This window comes from Heterocephalus glaber, unplaced genomic scaffold, assembly GCF_053883595.1.
Source record: "Heterocephalus glaber isolate CG9 unplaced genomic scaffold, H.glaber_assembly_v1.0 deba00000122, whole genome shotgun sequence".
In the NCBI taxonomy this organism is placed as follows: Eukaryota; Metazoa; Chordata; class Mammalia; order Rodentia; family Bathyergidae; genus Heterocephalus; species Heterocephalus glaber.
In genome coordinates this window covers 67,542,674-67,562,027 of record NW_028258138.1, presented here as the reverse complement: position 1 = coordinate 67,562,027, position 19,354 = coordinate 67,542,674, and the positions used below count along the sequence as shown (strand labels likewise).

Sequence of the window (19,354 nt, the reverse complement as noted above, 5' to 3'; positions counted from 1 at the left end):
TTAATGAAATTATCTAAACTAATTTTGATCCAAATTAAAAATGAAAAAAAAATCAGTATATTTGGAAGCTGAAAAGGTGTAATATGAAGGCACCATGGACAAAGTTTAAGAATTAAGTGTATGTAGGCCGGGGATTTAGCTCAGTGGTGCTGCCTCCTGCCTCACAAGTGCAAGGTCCTGAGTTTGATCCCAGTACGCTCCCCCCCCAAAAAATTAAGTGTATATAAAAGCAGGTACATATGGACCTTGACCTAGAAATCATTTAAATTACTTTGATAGTAGTACTCAGTTACACTTCATGAAATATAATGATGTTTGTTATTGTATAGATATTATTGTCATCATTGTATACAATACTGTTGTTTAATTTACTCTTTTGAAAAGCCAGGAAACTACTGTGATGGATGGACTAGAGTGCTAGAAGATATTCTTTAAGGAAAACTTAACAAGAGATTCTGCACACTGTGTTGAACTAGATGTATAAAGAACCAGCCTCTGGTGTATGAAGGAACTGAACTCTGACTTCCTGCACTAATACAGTGATACCTCAGTTGTCAAACTCAGTCCTTTTCCAATGTTCAAACACTGAAAAGTTCGGGAACTGAAATTATTTCCCGTAAGAAAGAATGGAAAACCAAATAACTGGTATGAGGACCAAAATTAAACTTATAAATTCTTTTTTTAGGAATTGAACAAACTTTGCTATGATTTATTTCTTTATTGTGCTTCTCGGTTTTCTTTTTAGCTTCACTGCTGGTATCACTAACTTTCTTTGGAGCCATGGTTACAATACTTTATGCAAATGAAGCACAAAAATTGACGGTGACGAATGTTTTAAAGCCATACAAACACTGTATGTTTTCTGGGCAAGACTGTTTCTTAGACTGAAGCTTCACTCCTCCATGTCGATGGCAAAACTGATGCGTGACTCACTCTCTGACCATAATGGTTTTTTTGAGTCAGACTTTCGGTTTAACTATTGAACAAAGTTATGAACACTGAGCATATTCCTTTAAATCTTCTTGTTCAACTAGTGGAAAGTTTGAGCTTAGAGCCATTGGACAACTGAGGTATCACTAGTAATTTTGTGTGTTATTTGCTAAGTCCATTATTCATCTATAAAGTGGTAATTACACTAGTAATTTTTACATTATTGGATTGTTATGTATTAAAATAGAGATCCCTTAAGAAAATGTCCCATGGTATGATTTCCTCAAATAATATCTAGTTGAAATCTGTTTCTTGCTTTCGAACTTCTGCAGTGGGGGGGACAATTTTTAGTGTCTGGGGGCACACTTGCATATGCATACATACACAGCCAGAGAAAGAACGATGGAGACAAAAAGAGACTGAATAGTCCTCAGAGACTCTTGCTTTTAGGAACTTTCCAGCCTCAAAGGTTGCATATTTCATTTTGCCAAGAAAAGTTCTGGGTAAATAGTTTAGGTACATAAAGAATATAAATGTGTATGAGTCTGATTTGAGAGAAGAAATGGCTGGGCAAACTCTGAATTTTATCTCTGTAATGAAAATTTTTTTCCTTTCACCCACCTAGCAAGTAAAGAATCCCTTACCATTTCACCTTTCATTGGAAATATTCCTACAACTACCTCTGTTCCCAAAGAGGACTTCATATGTATGGAGTGCTTTTAAGTGAAAACAAAAAGAAAAATCTCTCACATTTTCCTAACAATAAGACTTTGGGACAGTCTGAAAATGTGTAATATTTTTTTTTCTGAGCTATTGGGAAATTTCTACACCAATGTGCCACAAAGTTATTTGACCTTAAAGACCTTGAAAAAGGTAAAAACATGGGCATGGAGTTAAGTTGGCAAAGTAGGGTTGTATAAAACAGTCCTCTGAAAGATCCAAAACATGTTTGTGTGACCCCTGCCACTTTGTTTCATTTTATCAACTTTAACAAAATTTAAAATTACATAGAATTTGAAGATTGTCAGAATCCATGTAGGAAAGCTGGCTATAAACTGAAAAGTGTCTTGAGACTAGCTTGAAGAGGTCCTTGTGAACCCCTGTTCTAACGTCAGTCCTTCTCATCTCAAAGGGCTGGCAGGGAATGAAACTCACTTCTGTGCCATGAAGCTGATTCTGTTCCATCCCTCCTTCAGGTAAACAGTCAGGGCCTTTTATAAAGCACAGTGGACATTGTTCATATGGATTTTTAGCAGGAAAAGAGTGCACTGGACTATTAGTTTCTCATTTTGTTCCTGGTCAGAATATTTTGAAAGGTAAACATTATCTCATCATACCACCTGGTAAGCTTGCTCTGAGTTATTTATCTAACTGGTCTGAAGACATATGTGTATATAAAGGCTTCATGTGAATGTTTATAACAGCTTTATTCATAATCTCTGAGAACTGGAAGCAACCACAATGTCCCAGTATAAGTGAATGAATAAACAAACTCATGTGCACACATACAGTGGGATATTATTCAAAGATTAAAAGAAATGAACTTTCAAGTCATAGAAAGACCTAGAGAAATCTTAAATACATATTTGTAGATGAAAGAAATCAGCCTAATAAAACCATACTCTGTACAACTCTATTTATATACCATTCTCAGACAGGCTGACCTTCAGAGCTGGTACACAGATCAGTGGCATCCTGGAGTTTATTGAAGGGAGAATGTTGCATTTGTAAATGTGACACACAGGGCATTCCACAGTGGTGAAACTATTTTGTTTGCTAGTGCAACATTGGGTGCGTGACACAATGCATTTATCAAAACTTACACAAGTTTACCACCCAAAGGGAGAACCTTCGTGTATGTACAAAAAAAAATCATGGAGTCAAACGATTCCAGGCTGTAGTATAGAATGTTATGAAGAATTTACCTTATTAAAAAAAACCTTCTGAACAACCTAACTGAATTGAATTGAGGAAGAGGTGCTGACCTAAGTAATTTTGGAAATTACTGAGGACTATAATATTAGCCACTAAAGGAACTATATATAAGCACTATCCCCTAGTTGGCAGGATTGCTTTCTTGGCAGTGCAGATCAACAATCTAACACCATTATACATATTTACTAGCATTGAAAATTAAATTAATAGACAGTATATGGAAAAATCTAGGTTTTTTCACTGTTGGAATTAGAGGACAAAGGTAAGCAAGAAATTTTAATATGAACTCATGTTTAGCTTAATAGAGATATATACCCAGAGATACTTACAGATGCATTTATATACATCAGTTAGTATTTATGCATATATTTTGTTGCTATGTCAGCTGAGTGAGTCTAGAAACAGTGGCATCCATGTAGCAATAAAACAATCCGAATCCAGATATTGGTTTTTAACTCCATTCTACAACAAAAGAAACTAGAGCCCTTTTAAGAAATGGCTAATTCAAAGGTTGGTATATATCTTGAAAGGCAAGAATGGAAAAGAATACCAAGAACAAAAAACAAACTAAATAAACAAGTTAAAATCCAAAGAAAGCCATCTATAATGATGGGCTATACAGAGTAAGACAGGATCCAATTGGGAGACCTCCCGATACTTAAAGCTGGATTAATTAGAGCAACAAAATAGTGATATTATAATAAATTAAATATCCATGAATTCTTACTGATATGAATTAATCAATAGGATAAACAGGTCACAAATCTTCATATATCCATGTATCATATATCTTCATATATCAAGATACTTGATAACTTGTATGAATATTCCCCCCTCCTGGAGAAAGGAAAATGTAATCCCCTACCTTTTAAGTATAAGCTGAGGATATTGACACTTTTTCAAAGAATGCAATGTGAAAATAGCAGAAAATAATAACATCATAATGGAGCAACCAGAGAGAGAGTATATCAGCCACCTGATCAAGATCAGTATCAACTGTGGTGAGTCAGATTGGTAATACACAGTCCTGATCTAAGGTGATGAAAAGGACCTTTTACTTCTGTGGTCTTCCTCCCTGAACTCAAAAACTCTTCCAAATAACCACAGGCTAACCTCAGAGGGATTATATCCAAAAAACCCAAACTAAAGGACAATCTATGAAATATTGATATTCCTTAATTTGTCAAGGTAATCAGAAACAAGAAAAGTCTGCGCAACCTTCAGATCAAGAAGAATTTTAAAAAAACAGGAGTAATTGTAATCTAGTATTCTTGATTGGGTGCCTAAGAGAGAAAGAACATGAAACAAAAATGAAGGAAATCTTGGGCCAGGGATTTAGCTCAGTGGTTCTGCCGCCTGCCCTGCAAGCAAAAGGTCCAGAGTTCAATCCCCGGTGCCAAAAGGAAAAAAAAAAAAAGGAAGGAAATCTAAATAAATTACACATTTGAGGTGGTAATAATTTATCAATAAGGGGCCCATGGTGGTAATTCCAGCACTCTGAGAGGTTGAAGCATGAGGACTACAGAGTTCAAGTCCAGCTTGGGCAAGTTAGGAAATTAGTAAGACTCTGTCCCAAAATAAAAAATAAAATTAAGGACTAATGATGTGGCTCAGTGAGAAGGCCTTAGGTTCAATCACTTGTACTGTCAAAAAAATACTACTATTTCATTGTGACAAGTGTACCATGTTAATGCCAGATGTTAAAAAATACAAGACACTGGATACCAGGTACATTTGAAATCTGTGCTGTCTTTACAACTTTTCTGTGCTTAAAACTATTCAAAAATAAAGTTTATTTTAAAACGTGAAAGAAAATATGGTATTTTTAAAAACATTTAGCTTACTTATGAGTTCTGTGTAGTTTTTGTTTAAATGCTATTTCAAAATGAAATTGAACAACTGCTCCTTATTAGTATCATTTTTATAATGGGAAAAAGAAAAGAAGAATATATCTGCACAATCCTACAACAGCTTAGAAGTGATGTGACTTCAGATTTTATATTTTAAGTTAGAGAAAAACTCCCTGAACTCCTAAGATATGATGGTTTGTTACTTCATTAAGACTTCCTGACCAAGGACAGTGTCCCCTCATTTCTAATTACCTTCATCCTGTCATCTTTGTTATTCTCATTTAATCAATTCGGATTATTTCAGTGAAGATACAGAATTCAAAGACCTGGACTGGTGTGGTATTTACCCCTCAGACAAGGAGTGTTGTAAGGCCTCTGAAGTACTCATTGCTCCCCTAGGCACTTTAGCCTTGACCCACAGAGGGCTAACTCTTAATGAGAAAGAGTTTAAGTCTTCCTTGCTCATTCATCCCTGTCCCCTCTCTTGAGATAGCCAACAAGAGAAGCAATTAGGGCCAATTGCCGTGGTGCTTGGCTGACTTTCAAAACAGAAACCATCTCAAAATCTGTGGAAGAGAGTGCCTCACTCTCAGCTGCTTAGATACTGCAGCCGTACCTGTGACAATGCTGAGAATTATTATCCAGGTTATTCATGGAAGGCTGCAATAGTCCCTTTATCAAGACTTACCTACAGTCTTACTAGGCACTTTCTCTCTGAAATCAGGAAAGGTTGTGCTGCAACAGGGATGTAGGTCATGGGGGAGAAAAGGAGGGAAAGGGTAGAATTATTATGTCAGTGACTCAAAACTACAGCTAGATTTGGTGACTACGAATGGCTCCAATATGTTTTCATAACCTCTGCCATTGTGGAGAAATGGTTATTCTAGACTGGAATCTCACCCTGGGCTCGTGTTCCCTTATATGGTTGCTGTATTGCCTGGAAGAATGCTAATTTGTTTTTTTAGATAGACTCTACATTTCTGTATCATGAATTAAATAATACTAAATCACTTACTAGGAATCTCTTTTTAAAAAAAAAACTGAGAACTAATATGCTCACTTCTTATTTTTCTAGCACTTTCAACAGGGCTTCTTTCCTTTGCATTTACAACCTGATAAAAAAAAAATAACTAGAAACCAAGGGTGCCCTTTTTAAACTGTTACAGGCGATTGTTAAGAGTTCTATCCATCAGGGAAAGAAAAAGAAACTAAAATATATTTTCCTTCTGAACACGTTTCCCCTTGTCAATTCAAAAAAGGGATTATATAGATATCTACTAAATGCTTAATTTCCATAATAAAGTCATAAGTAATGCTTTTCATTTTCCTATTTTTTTAAGTAGAGCTATTAATATGCTGTTATTTAGAGTCTATGATCTTCTTACTTACCTCTAGCTGGGTGATAATAAATCAAGAGCTATCATTCATGAAGACAGGGGATGACTATTCAGCTTCACCCAGAATAATTTTGAACTTCATTCCCATCCATCAATTTCAGTGGCAACAAAAGTGCCACGTGAGCAGAACTTTCCATTTTTTTCTTCTTCCTGACCCCTGAATACATTCAAAATTCACCAGTCTTAAAAATTTCTAAACATTTCCCTTTCTTGCAGTCAGTATATTTTAAATTACAATACTAACATATATGCAGACCGTCATAGCTATATTTCTGGAGTTCTGGAAATTGTGCAATTATGTGCATAAACCATTTGCTCATCTTAAGAGCATCTGTGATTCTCCATGACTGCTCATTTCTGTAGTTTGTAATTTTCATTTGGCAGCATTCTGTACCCTAGTCCATTCTACATTGGGCAATGGCAGTTGTCTTACCTCCGAGAAGATTATATTTTAAAAACTCACACTTTGGCAATAAGTGGCTTGGAAAGAAGGCATAGGGGTGTGTGTTTGTGTGTGTTTCTGTACGTGCTTTAATGGAGTGTCTATATGTTTGTCAGCATTACTCATATCTCTTTAGTTCTTCCCAGCAGGCCTCTTGCAGTTCATTAGTTTTCTTCTGGCTCAGGGTTTCTCTAACTATTCTGTCCTTGCCTTTTAGAGTAGGAACAGAGATTTGAAGGGTTGAAGATTGGGTCTGTTTGCACTCAAATACATTTGCTGTTCAGGCGGAAAGAGACTCTCACTACCAAACTCTCAACTGTCATGTTACAGTTCAAGAAAATGGGCTTTCACAGGTATTGCTATGTTGAACAATGACCACTCAAAAATATCAAGTCCTAATACATGAAATTTGTAAATGTTACCTTAAATGGAAAAGAGGTGTTTGCAAGTGTACATATATTACAGATCCTGAAATGGGGAGATTATCTTTGATTAATCCAGTGGGACCTGAATGCTATCCCTAGTTACAATAACACCTTTTACGAGAGGCCAAGAATGATGACCCAGACTCAAGAGAAAGGCAATGTGAAAAGAGAAGCAGAAATTGGCATGGTGAAGCCACAGAACTAGAAATACCAGGGAAGCTGCAAGGAAGAAACAAGAGAGGATGCTTCCTGAGAGTCTCCAGAGTGGGACTGGTGGATTTGAACTTCTAACTTCCAAACCAGAGAGAAAATCAATTTCCCTTGTAAGCCAGTGAGCTTGTAGTAATTAATTACAACAGCCTCAAGAACTAAAACAAACAAACAAAAATAACAAAAAAGCCATGGGATATTATATTTCATAGATACTGTTCCTCACAGACGTATTATGTGATCAGAATGCTGTAGGTTCTTCATCAGCACCTCTCTTGGGCACTATCATTTTCTCCTTCCCTATAGCTGCACTGCTTAGTTTCCAGCCACTAGCCATATGCGGCTACTGAATAATTGAGATGTAGCTACTAGCAATCGGGAATTGAATTTTTAATTTTATTCAATTTTAATTGACTTAAATTTTTAAAACTTATATTTGATTCTCTTATTGGAAAACCTTTTAAAGTATGCTTCGAACAATTTAGGTAACTACATGTAGATTTATTTTTCAGCTGTAAATTTTATGATATATTGATACACCTCAAATATTTCCAGTAAAATTTTAATATTCAAATTGAGATGTGCTACAACTATAAGCCATATTGTCATATTTCAAAAACTCTTTATGAAAAATAAAATATTTTACCAAATTATTTTGTTCACTTGCTAAAATGGTAATACTTTATACATTCTGTTAAATAAAAATACAATATGGAAATTACATTTCTTTTTATTTTCTTAAAGATGGTCTACTAGAAAAATTTAAATTTCATATGTGTCTCACATTATATTTCCTTTGGACAGTGCTAGCTTATGGTCTCCCTGCTAAGTCACCTTGCAGACTGGTAACAGCAAGGAATATGGCCTCTTGCAGCTGATGGCCCGTACATTCACCCATGTTGACCATTATCTTGGGAAGGACTAGGACCATGTCTTCATTCTCATAGACAATCGATGTATTTGTCTTTTTAAATTAAAGCAATCAGGTTTGGAAGTAGAATTTTGAACAAGTAATACTTCATTCATTCATTATACTATGTGAAATGAAAAATTACAAATATATATAACAAATATATACATATATACAAATATATACAAATTACAAATATATATATATATATATATAATGTGTATATGGTGTTCTTGATGGCTGCTATTTGCAGATGCTTATAGTTTTTAGAAATTAGACACCCTGCCCTGAAGCAGTTGAGTTTCCAGAGGAAAGATACTTCAGTCCCATTGTTCTTATTGGTAGTTAAGTATGTAAAAACATTTTTTATTCTGACTTTGTTTTCTTTGCCTCATGAATCTCTCTTAAATAATTAAAAGCAATACTCTTAGATACTTGTGTAAATAAATAACTTCATTTTAATTAAATTAATTGAAAATGTCATTTCACTTGACTAGGAAATGATTCTGATTTCTCTGTTATTGCACTGAATATAGCCTGTGTTTTAAAGTATTACTGGTTTTAGGCAGTTACCATAGTGATAACTAACCCAATGAAACCAAGAATTATAAGCAAAAAGAATTTTATCTTCTAGGCTATGCTAGTTGATTGTGCATCAGAAAAGCTATAAGCAATACACCGTACCTAAGTTAGAAAACCTTTCTTACTTAGTGTTTTAGGGCATCCAATTTTGCTTTGCCTTTCTGTCTCATGACTTTTCAATTAATATATACCCTCCTTTGGGTCCCTCCCACATTGTTGCCGTATTTACCTCAGATGCTGCTGGCTTTAGGAAATTCTTAAAAAGAGAATTAACAAATATTTCACTTACATCACAAAAGCTACAGGAGCTATAAAGGACTTAGTTGTGCCCTAATAGTTTAGAGTCAAAACTAGATCAAAAGGTCTTCAGGCATCAAATGTAATTTTCTTCTTACTAAACCGTACTTTTTTCACTAAAACATGACCTGCGAAAATCTTCTGAGTATTATGCTCTTATATCATCTTCCCATTTCCAAAAGCATATGATCAAAAATGAAAGGCTAATCTTTATAAAATTAGAAATGGCAGGTGGTTGTTCAGACACTGGTACAGCTGTGGGCATATCCTGAATTAACAGGTGCTTTCTAGTCATTCACTCCTAATACTTAACCCAGCATGTTTGCCACTAAAATGTTGGCAGGTTCTCTGGACACGAGTTGTTTCTATCCTTATCTAAGCTGTGTCTGATAGTATTTATAAAGCCTCAAGTCATATTTCCAAAAGGAAAACTGAATTCTTAGTCATCTCTATGTGTTCTTGACTAAGAGACTAGTACCTATAGTTTAAGTTTTTAAAATTACACTTATTTATTATGATACCCTGACTTTCAAAACTAAATGCTAATTATTTAATTTTATAAATTCTGACGTAATAACAATACTTGAGAAATTTTTAGAAAAAAATGTGCAGACACACATTTAATCACTTTTAAAGTGCTATTTTAATATCTGAGTTTCCTTTCCAATATTCATGCTCAAACACTCAAATCTATACACTGCTATTCTCAAATTGTTTCTTTGAGTCTTTCTAGAGGATACACAATATTCTGTCTGGCCCAGTGAATAGATTGTTGGTCTACATTTGGAGGGATTACTGCACTGTGCAGAGAAATTGGTGTGGGCTGTGTGTGTGGTTGGGATGTCTCAGTCATCAAGGTCACAAACAGAGCCAGGTGTAATGGAGCAGCTACATCCTTGCACTGTACTCTCTGGGCTTTATACTGTATCCTAATCTACAAAATTAGGATTACCTCAGGACCTGCAGTGGTGAGTATAATATATGATAGTATATTCATGCCTGTTTTGAATCACATTAACTTAAGTAGGAAGCACAACTATATTAGGTTACTTTAGAGCTCTAATGGGATATTTAAAACAATGGCAAGAGAAGGAAAAATTGGAAGAGAGACTGATGTGAAGTAAAGAAATATGTGATGCAGAAGACCATGGAATTAGAAAGAGTCAAGTTCAGAGGCACAGCATTAGCATAAATGTCTTATTTTTCTTGAAAAGCTTGGAGTTTCAGACCACCAAGTATTATTGAGGAAAATTCACAAGAATTTTTCACATATTGCAGTAGCAGATTTTGGTAAAGAGTTTGGAACAACATTAATTTTACTCTTAGCATTATTCAAAAACTTATTCATGCATGCACAGACTATTGTACACTGCAAACATGCTTTACACTTTTAGGGTATCGTCACTATCAAATTACATGTGTGGGGTTTCAGTTGATGAGCGAGGTTTTCATTCACTGGAGAAAGGGGGCTCTTGTCCTCTGAAGCAGAGGGCTGCCTCTCTTGTAGGCAATTCTGAGAAGCTTTTGTTCCAATTCTTTAAATGACTTGTCTTAATCCTTTGTTTTTATGTGTAGGGTTAGGGCAGGGAGTAGGAACAACAGGAAAAATTTATTTAATTGAAGAGTAGATATACTGTGATGAACATATAAAACAATTTTGTGTCTGCTGCTTTAAAACCTAACAGTTTGGAAGCTTTCACATTTAAAAAAAAATTATTGTTGTTGCCATTAACCATTTGTTTCATCTTCCTTTTCTTTTTTTTATGAAGTGTATTTCAGCATATTTTCCATTACAGTCAGTTTCCTGTTCACTCAGGATGACAGATGCCCTCTGAATGGAGTCCTAAATGGACATGTAAACATGATATGTGAATATAAGTAGTTTTTTCTGGTATTTCCTTTGTACACAAGCATTTCTTCAAAGCAATAGCTGGAGCTTTTTGCCCTTTTCAAACCCTCCAGTTCTCAGGAGGTTATTTTCAGTGAAGTGGAGAGAAGGAAGGGTTCAAATAGGATTGATTTAATAGAGGTATGATGTGAAAAGTCTCGCAACATGCTGTCTGCTGAAATGGCCAATCACGGAAGCATTAAAATCAGAGTGGGAAAGAAAGTGGAGACACCCTAAGAGGCATCCAAATTAAAGCATAACAGCACCTTCCCATTCTTGTGTGAGAAATAGAAGTATTAAAGAATGAGAACAGTCAAAAAACATTTGAAGGAGTCCTCATCTGTGAGCTTCAAACAGCTTCAGCCATAAATTTAGGGCAACAAAAATCCCTACTACCCTCAACTTATGACTGTAAGGAAAATTTCCTATTTCTTTTGCTCATCTATCTACTTCCTGCAAAGGAGCTACTCTCTCTTCCTGACATATATATCAATCCTATAATTACAAAACTTTGTTCTTTTTAATAGTTTAATAATATTATTGGTTTATTTATCTTATACTATTAGCTACAGTATTGTCAAGGAGTATTATTCACCTCCCCTTAGGGCTGCCTATCAGGACATGACTAATCTAGTCCAAGGGCAGGTGCTTGTTAGAAACATTACTTTCTAAGAAGGATTGCAATAATGGCAGGCATGATGTGGATTGCAAATCTCTGAAACAGAACGTGGAATAACTATGCGAAAAGTTAACAGTGAGTCCTGCTGGAATTGTGAGAGCCTTTGGGTTGTTACTCTTTCTCAAAGTCACTTAATCCAGTAATACAAATCTAGAAACTTGGTTGTTAGTAACATGACATACATTCCCAAATATGCAGAAAATTGTTTTGCAAATCAGCATTCCAGCTGAAATCAAAGATCTATTATAAATACATGGGCATATGTGTGTACACATAAATATAGGAGATTCTTGAAGCATGAAGAAGATAAGTAAATATAACTCCATCTCTTGGAGAGATCTATCAGTTTTTTAATGCCTAGCCTTGCAATGTGTGTGTGTAGGTACATACATATGTATATAGGTGTGTATGTAGTACTATGTAGTTTGATTTATAACCTCTTTTCCTGGAGTATGTTAAGTGAAGGAAAGAACTGAAGGACACATTTAAGAGTTCTTCTATGATTGAGAAGCCTGGAAATTAATAGTTTGGAGGCAGAGGGATTAACTGAAGGTCTTTGGGATGGGAATGATGAATAGGACCCACAGAAACTATGGAACTTGGCTCCAGTTGCATAACTGCCCTTCCTCTGTTGTGATTGGAGGATAGGAGTATGGGTACAAGGGGATCTACAAGTAGATTTTTATGACAAATTGAAAAGAACCCAAGTTGGCAACTTTTCTTGGTATTTTCTACTGACATCTGATTGAAACTCTTCAGTTGACTGAAAAAGGAGTATGAGTTGAAGGAACTTTGAGGCGAGAAGAGCAAGCACTAAATTTTTCTAGATGAATAAAACTGAATTTTCTAGTACAATGTGTTACTAGATAACGTTGAATTCTTCTTGAGGTTCATGACAATGCAATTAAACTTTAACAAGTTGGAATAGAGACATGATTTTTACAGGAATGTCTAGTTGTTTAGGCACAAATACAGAAAAGGTTAATGATATAGTACACTAAGACCTGGAGTTTTGGCAGGCAACTCTTAAAGAGGGACCTGAGGGAACTTGCAAGACAGTATAAACAGTGGCAGGAAAGCAAAAAAATAGAGACCAAGGGAGATGTGTAAGAGATTTCAGAAATCAAAGAACTGTGGTCAGAAGGATGAGGACCAGACCAGAGCATATCAGGGGGAACATTTAGAGGTGTAGTCAAACATCAGAATGTGCACATTGAACTTCTAGTGAGTACAAGGACCAGAGTGTGACCTTGCCCATGCACTTGAGTTAGTGGGAGGTAGCAGAGGAAAATATGGCCTTAAAAGAGAGGAGAGGTAGGTTGAATGATTCATGAATGTGAATGTTAAATTCACTGTGAATAATGGCAGCAGTTGTGGTGGAGAAAAGCTATGCGGTAACATTTTTCATGAAATAAAGGAAGTGACAAAGAGATAGGGAGGTAACTGCCACAAGTCAGGTAAGATTGATTTATCAGGATAGTGTGCATCTTTCAAGAGCTGTGGTTTTGTAAGGAAAGGGGATGGTAATGGTCTGTGAGCCACAAGGGGAAGCAAGGAGGACACTGTCCCCACTTTCTAGCCTTGAGGTAATGATGTGTGTAAGAGAAAACAGAATCACTATTTGAGGCTACCAAAGAAATTGTGTTCTCAGGAGAATGCAGTTTCAGCTAAGATAAGGAGGTAAAGAAAATATTCTGAGAAATGTACAGTGGAAAGCACCTTAGAGAAATGAGCAGAGGATGTGGGTTGCCTTCGAGCAGGAGACAAACTGCAAAATATGGAGAAGAGTCTGGGCCAAAACAAGCAGCTGGAGAGTGTTAGGTTCCTGGTGGTGACTAAGGCAAGCAAGGATAAGAGGCATTGGAAGGATATGCCTGAGGGATCTGAGATAGAGTATTCACAGGAGTGTGGCTCCCAGGGCTGAGCTTAGTGTGGTGGGACTGGTTAAGTTGTAGAGTTCCTAGAGAAGGGATGGAGCTTAAATAATGCAACTTTGCTTTATTTGTTTTGTATATAGTGTTCCAGTTTAGATTACAAATGTCCCACAAAAGACTCATGTGTTCAGAAGTGGGGCTTTTGAAGATAATGAAGCATCTCCCAATCCAATCATATTGTCAGTCAAGATTTACCATTACATTTGGACTTCCTCATAAGGTTTTGTTTAAAACAAGTGCCACACAGCTTTTAAACATTGAAAACTATTCCCCTATGTCATTACAAATAATTTATATTAATCACTGGGTAACCCAGAAAGAAATAGATGAACATTTTAATTTAAATATTTATTAATTTTAGTTCTGACTTCTTTCACTGAATGGTAAATTTGATCATCATTGGGTTTGTGAGTAGGAATTGGAGCAGAGAAAACAAAAAGTATCAGGAGACACGGAGTCCAGGTTGAATAGGCAGAGAGTTCTGATTTTGTTTTTCTTGTCAGACAAGATGTTGGATCTCTTGTCAGGGAATAGCATGGCAAACTGTGGACAGCCCTATCCATTAGGGCAGATTTATACACATCAACTTCCATTCCAGCCGTAAAGAAGGCTAAGAGCTGGGACAGACTTCTTAACAGTGCTGACTCACCTGTAAGCCAAGCTCTGCCCCTTTCCCCTCCCTCTCTGCTCTGCTCTGCAGATGACAGCAGCATCCTCCCTCCAGGGACGCAGCCTCAGCAGTGAGAGGGGCCATTTCATTCTTCTCTAGAGGAGTTATTTTCCATCCCAGAGACTATGTCAGTGACATCAGGGCTCTCAGCCACCCCTGATCTCCTCTTTCTTTTTTAATCCAAATTAACAACATCTGGATAATTAGAATGATTAGCATTCTTTTATAGTTAGAATCCTTGAACATTTGTGTTGGCTAAGATAATGGAATTTCCCCTCACATAATCTCCCATCTTCAGTAGTGCTTAGAAACATAATTTTCCTATTATGACTGCTCAGTTCTTCCTTTTGGGGTGAAATTCCAAGCTATTTTGAGCATAAATGGGGGGAAATTATTTCCTACATCAACACCTGTCAGAGAAGTTCTAGTTTCAGAACTTTTCTATAAGTCATTCTAATTATCACCATGCTTAATTGATTTCACTGCACAGCCTGATATACTTTTGATGTTCCCTTCTCTTGAACTTTCTCTGTATCTTTCACTGATTTCTCTGGAAAGATGTTCACATAACCCCTAGACAAAGTTACATACTGTTGTTTATTTGCATCCAAAACTGTCTTTTCCCCCTTACCTTACCACTTTCATATATTTTTGTTATTGCCCATTTAGTTACATGTTTCTGTTACAATTTTCCCCCAGTGGTGGGAATGGAACTCAGTGCTCCATCACTGAGCTACACTCCCAGGCAAATCATCTATACCTTGTATGTCTATAAAGGAACAAGCCTTTCCTTGTTCATTTTTATATCCTTGGTATCTATCTCAGAACCTGGCTTAAATACAGGCTTAGTTAACATTCACTGAGTGACTAAATACTCCATTTTTTAATTTGGAAAATTAGTATTTATAAGAACCCATCATGAAACTAGCCATGAAGTTAATTAAAACTGTGTTCTCTCATTTTCAACTATTTTTTTTTCCTAAATCTATGCGAGGTTCAGTGCTGAGAAATAAGAGGATATCAGGTATTTATTGAACTGAATGGTGAAAGTTCTTTTACAATGCATATCCAAAGTTGGGAAAGATAAAATCTAGAAAGGTAACTATTGATAAACTGCTCTTGCAGGTTTAAAAAGCCCCCATAATTATAAGAAACTTCTCCAGAATTTCACTTATTCTTTGGTTCCATCCTCCTGTTTTCTCCATTGTGCCTGACAAGGCTATCACAACCTATTCTTTCTCTCATGCAATGTCCAGTGAGTATTTCTGAGCAGATTGATTTTAGTGATGAAAACATACATCTATTCAGGAAATCAGCCCCCTTCTGCCTCGCCTAAGCCATCCATTGAGCTTCAAGGTCAAAACATAGCTCTAATGCTCAGGACATCAAATCTGGTACTACTGTGGCAGGAGAACCAAAGGGGAGAGGGGCAACTGTTCAACATAAGGATCATCCTATGAGTGGTGGAGCTATATGTCATGTGGCAATCCAGGCTTAAAGCAAAGCTGAAGTCCATTCCAGATAATCAGCATATAATCACAATACAGTTCAGATGCCTCCGTGGGAATAGGATTAATAAGTAATTGGCAGAAACAGGTACAAAGTTCAAACTGTACTTTATTAAACAGGAACTGTGCCCACGTTGGCCTGGAACTCTTGGCTCAAGAGGTCCTTCTGCCTCACCCTCTCAAGTAGCTAGGAATAGAGGTGCACACCACCAGGTCAGCTACTTCAGATTTTTTAAAAATAAAAGAAACAAGCAATAACAACAAACATAAAGAAAGGTACAAATAGTTTACCACTGAGTGAATGAGAGTCTTCACCTGCTTTACGTTTTGAAGCCCATGGTTATGTTTAACTCAGATATGGTTTGGCAACACATGATGCTTGCCATACCGTGACACTTGCTATTGAATCTTATAAATTGTAAAATTCTAGAAATGAATGTAACTATTTTAACAAATTATGTGATATTTAGTTCTACAGCAGATTTTTTTAATTTCAAAATCTCACTGAGTATTTTAAATTTAAAATCACCACTGACCCTACATTTCAGCTCTTACATTCTTTTGAAACCTGTATTATTCTCCTTTTAATAGAGATCACCTTTATTTTGAGTGCTGAGATAACTACTGGCTCCTTAAACTAACCAGTATATTTTGGTACACCAGGAAAAAATAGGGAACCCAGATTTTGATATAATGTATAAGGAGTCCATAGAAAAAAAAATACTACACTCCACTCCAAAGTTTCTGAATAGGTCAGTTGGCACAGTAACCAAACTGATGTTCTAACACCTTAGCCTTGATAGGAAAAAGGGAATCCATTCTAGGTAGAGAGAACATTAGCTGACGGATACAGAATCGTGCGTATGCTCTAGGGTGTAAAGAAAGGAGCTCTGAAGACTCAAGAAAAATTGGAGACTTAATGAAGGCTCAGATTAATTTAAAAAACTATTTTATAGTATGTTAATGAAATTTGAATTCCTTCCACTGCAATGATTTAAACATGAGGAATGGGATGTCCTTCTCGTGCCCACTAGATTTTGTTTCATCAACAACACAAATGTTCTGCTGTTATTATTTATGTGGCTTATTGCATGATGTTTTTCAAATGTATTGAAATTGTTTGGATAAATTGAATGGCAGATTTATGTTGGACTCAACTATGGCATTTGAGAGATTACCTATTCAGAAGTGTGTGAGAATCTGGTCGAGAATAGCAATTATATTCTAAACTGAGGTCAGCGGCATGGGTCTATGTGTAAGAAAGAGGAAGAGAGTAGATATTCTTTTCTTTGCATGAACCAAAGTCAGTAGAAGGCTTGAATTGAGAATCACCTGTGAGCAAAACAGCTGCTACAGAATTACCTCTGATATTCCTGTTGTGTCCATTTACACCTATTCAAATACAAGGTTGACACTTTTAAATTAGATACATAGAATTCCTGAAAGTTTACATTTCTTAGTACTTAAAGATGTCATTCATATCTTATCTTTCATCATTTCTGTTAAAACTCCAGCTGTCATTCTTGCAGTAATTCCTTTGAATGCAATGTCGTTTTTTGTCTCTGCCTGCATGAAGGGTTTCCTCTTTGTTTTTTGTTTTCAACAGTCTTGGTATGCTTTACCCAGGTGTTGTTTGCTTTGTACTTATCTGACATTGTATACATTTTTAAATCAGTGCCTCCATGGCTTTGATTGGATTTGAAATATTCTGTCAGTGGCCCCTCCAATGTTACTTCTGTTTGTATTATTGCTCCATTACACCAATGTTAGAGCTCCACTGTGCTGTAATTTGCAGCTAAACCATATATGAAATTCACAATTTCAGTGATTGCATTTTTTACTTCTAAGATTTCTGTTTTTCTTAAAGACTCTAGTTCACAGGTACAATTCTTCAGTTTGCCATCTCTTTTCTGAACTTTCTAGTCATAGTTATTTTAAGTTCATGTCTGATATTTGCTTTTATCTCTACATGTGTTTATATTTTATTCTACTCAGTTTTCATTCTTTGTTCCCATTTGTTGATCCCATAAAATATACAAATATTATGTGTCAACAAAAACAAATTAAAATACCTCAGTTAATTTAACTTTGGGATCAGAGATTTGTTCTTTTAAGCACTTGGCTTAATTAACAATCGATGACAACAGAATGAAATAATAAACTGTAAAAATTTTTTTAGTTTTTCAAAGTCCAAGTCACAGACAAAAGTACTGCAGTTCCACATAAACAATAGCCAGAAGATAGCTGTGTTTCAGGCACTTGCAAGGCACATTTTTCGACATGATTTTGAGATTGAACAAACAAACTTGATCAGTGGTGGTGAAGCTATGGCACGTGTGCCGTAGAGGGCTGTTTGTGAAAACTCTAAAGTTTCACCATCACTGATCTAGATAATGTCCCTTTAGTTATAGAGTCAATTCTCCATAACTTTATAGCCCCGAACTTGTGTATATTTTATGTATCTTCTGTGAACTCATGTCAACCTTACTCACACTATTCCCAAGAAAATCCAATGAAGAAAAGAAATTTTAAGGGATAAGATTCTATTAGGTATAGTTGAGCTTTCTAAGAGTGCAAACTCAACAGTTATGTTTTTTTTCCTTGTCACACAGGTAGAACTTCATTCCCTTGCTGATAAAATTTCCCCTGTAGAGAAGCCATAAATCAGTAATTCATCATCTTGACCATGAAGGCACTGAGATGAATTGAAACTAATATTCAGTCTTTGTGAGAGCCTATCTGTGAACATATGTGTGCTGTTATGCATAGTCTACAGATTTTCAGAGCTTTCAAAAGCTGGAGTGTTTGCCATTGATCCTCCATTGGATTGATAGAGGCAAACTCAAACTCCAGTCCTGCTAGATGTCAGATGTGCAGATTTTGTGTCCCCTGAATATAGAAGAATTAATTCCAAGGGACAATGGAGGTTAAGAGTTGGAAAGGTGGGCCAGGGATTTAGCTCAGTGGTTCCGGTGCCTGCCTCACAAGTGCAAGGTACCGAGTTCAATCCCCGGTACTGAAAAAAAAAAAAAAAGAAAGAAAAAAGGGTTGGAAAGGTTTATTAAGAGGAATCTGAGAAATAGAAGAGGCCCTGAATGTACCAAGGCCCTTTGTCAAAGGTAAATTATACAGAAAAATAGCAATGAGTGTACAATGTGGGTCAAACAGCAATCAACCTTATAGGATTATAAATATAGCTGCTTTAGCTAATATTGAAATGAGTCATAATGTAGCAGAGATATACAGAAAGCACAGAGGCATTTTGGGGAAGGGATGGGAGTATGGGTCTGGATATTCCGGTCACCCACCTCTGTACCTCATGCCTAGTTGGGCCCACTGGACCAGGTGATGCTAATTACAGTATAACCTTAAGTTGCTGTTTATCTTGCAGGCCTACCTAATGCATCTCCATTCCGAGGCCTGGCTTGCTTCAAATTTGCCTCCAGCCACAATTCTAATGTCTCTATTTTTTACACTGGCTTCCTTGAGTGCTCAAACCCTCTCTGTTTATTAATTATCTAAATTAGCTGTCTATAATTTTTGTCTTTCCAGTATTTTGAAACTATTGAAATCTCTGATTAGTTTGTACCTTTCAGTTGCCTTTTATTGCTTGTGGTGTATGGGGGGTGAAAGGTAGGGGGGACCATCCAGGTCTTTTACCTACCGTGGGTGCAGCTTAGGGATCTTCAGAAGTCTT

The 19,354-nt window shown here is 36.2% G+C and overlaps 1 protein-coding gene and 1 pseudogene across 2 annotated transcripts in view; both read left to right on the top strand.

Moving 5' to 3' along the window:
• Lsamp (limbic system associated membrane protein) overlaps positions 1-19,354 on the top strand; it is a 2,156,433-nt gene that overhangs the window by 409,090 nt on the left and 1,727,989 nt on the right. The window lies entirely within an intron of this gene.
• Positions 1-19,354, top strand: part of LOC147830465 (dnaJ homolog subfamily C member 14 pseudogene) — a 190,292-nt pseudogene that overhangs the window by 47,040 nt on the left and 123,898 nt on the right. The window contains exon 2 of the transcript XR_015452873.1: positions 1-19,354. This exon is cut by the window's left edge and continues 43,572 nt beyond it; it is cut by the window's right edge and continues 123,898 nt beyond it. The product of XR_015452873.1 is annotated as a dnaJ homolog subfamily C member 14 pseudogene (transcript).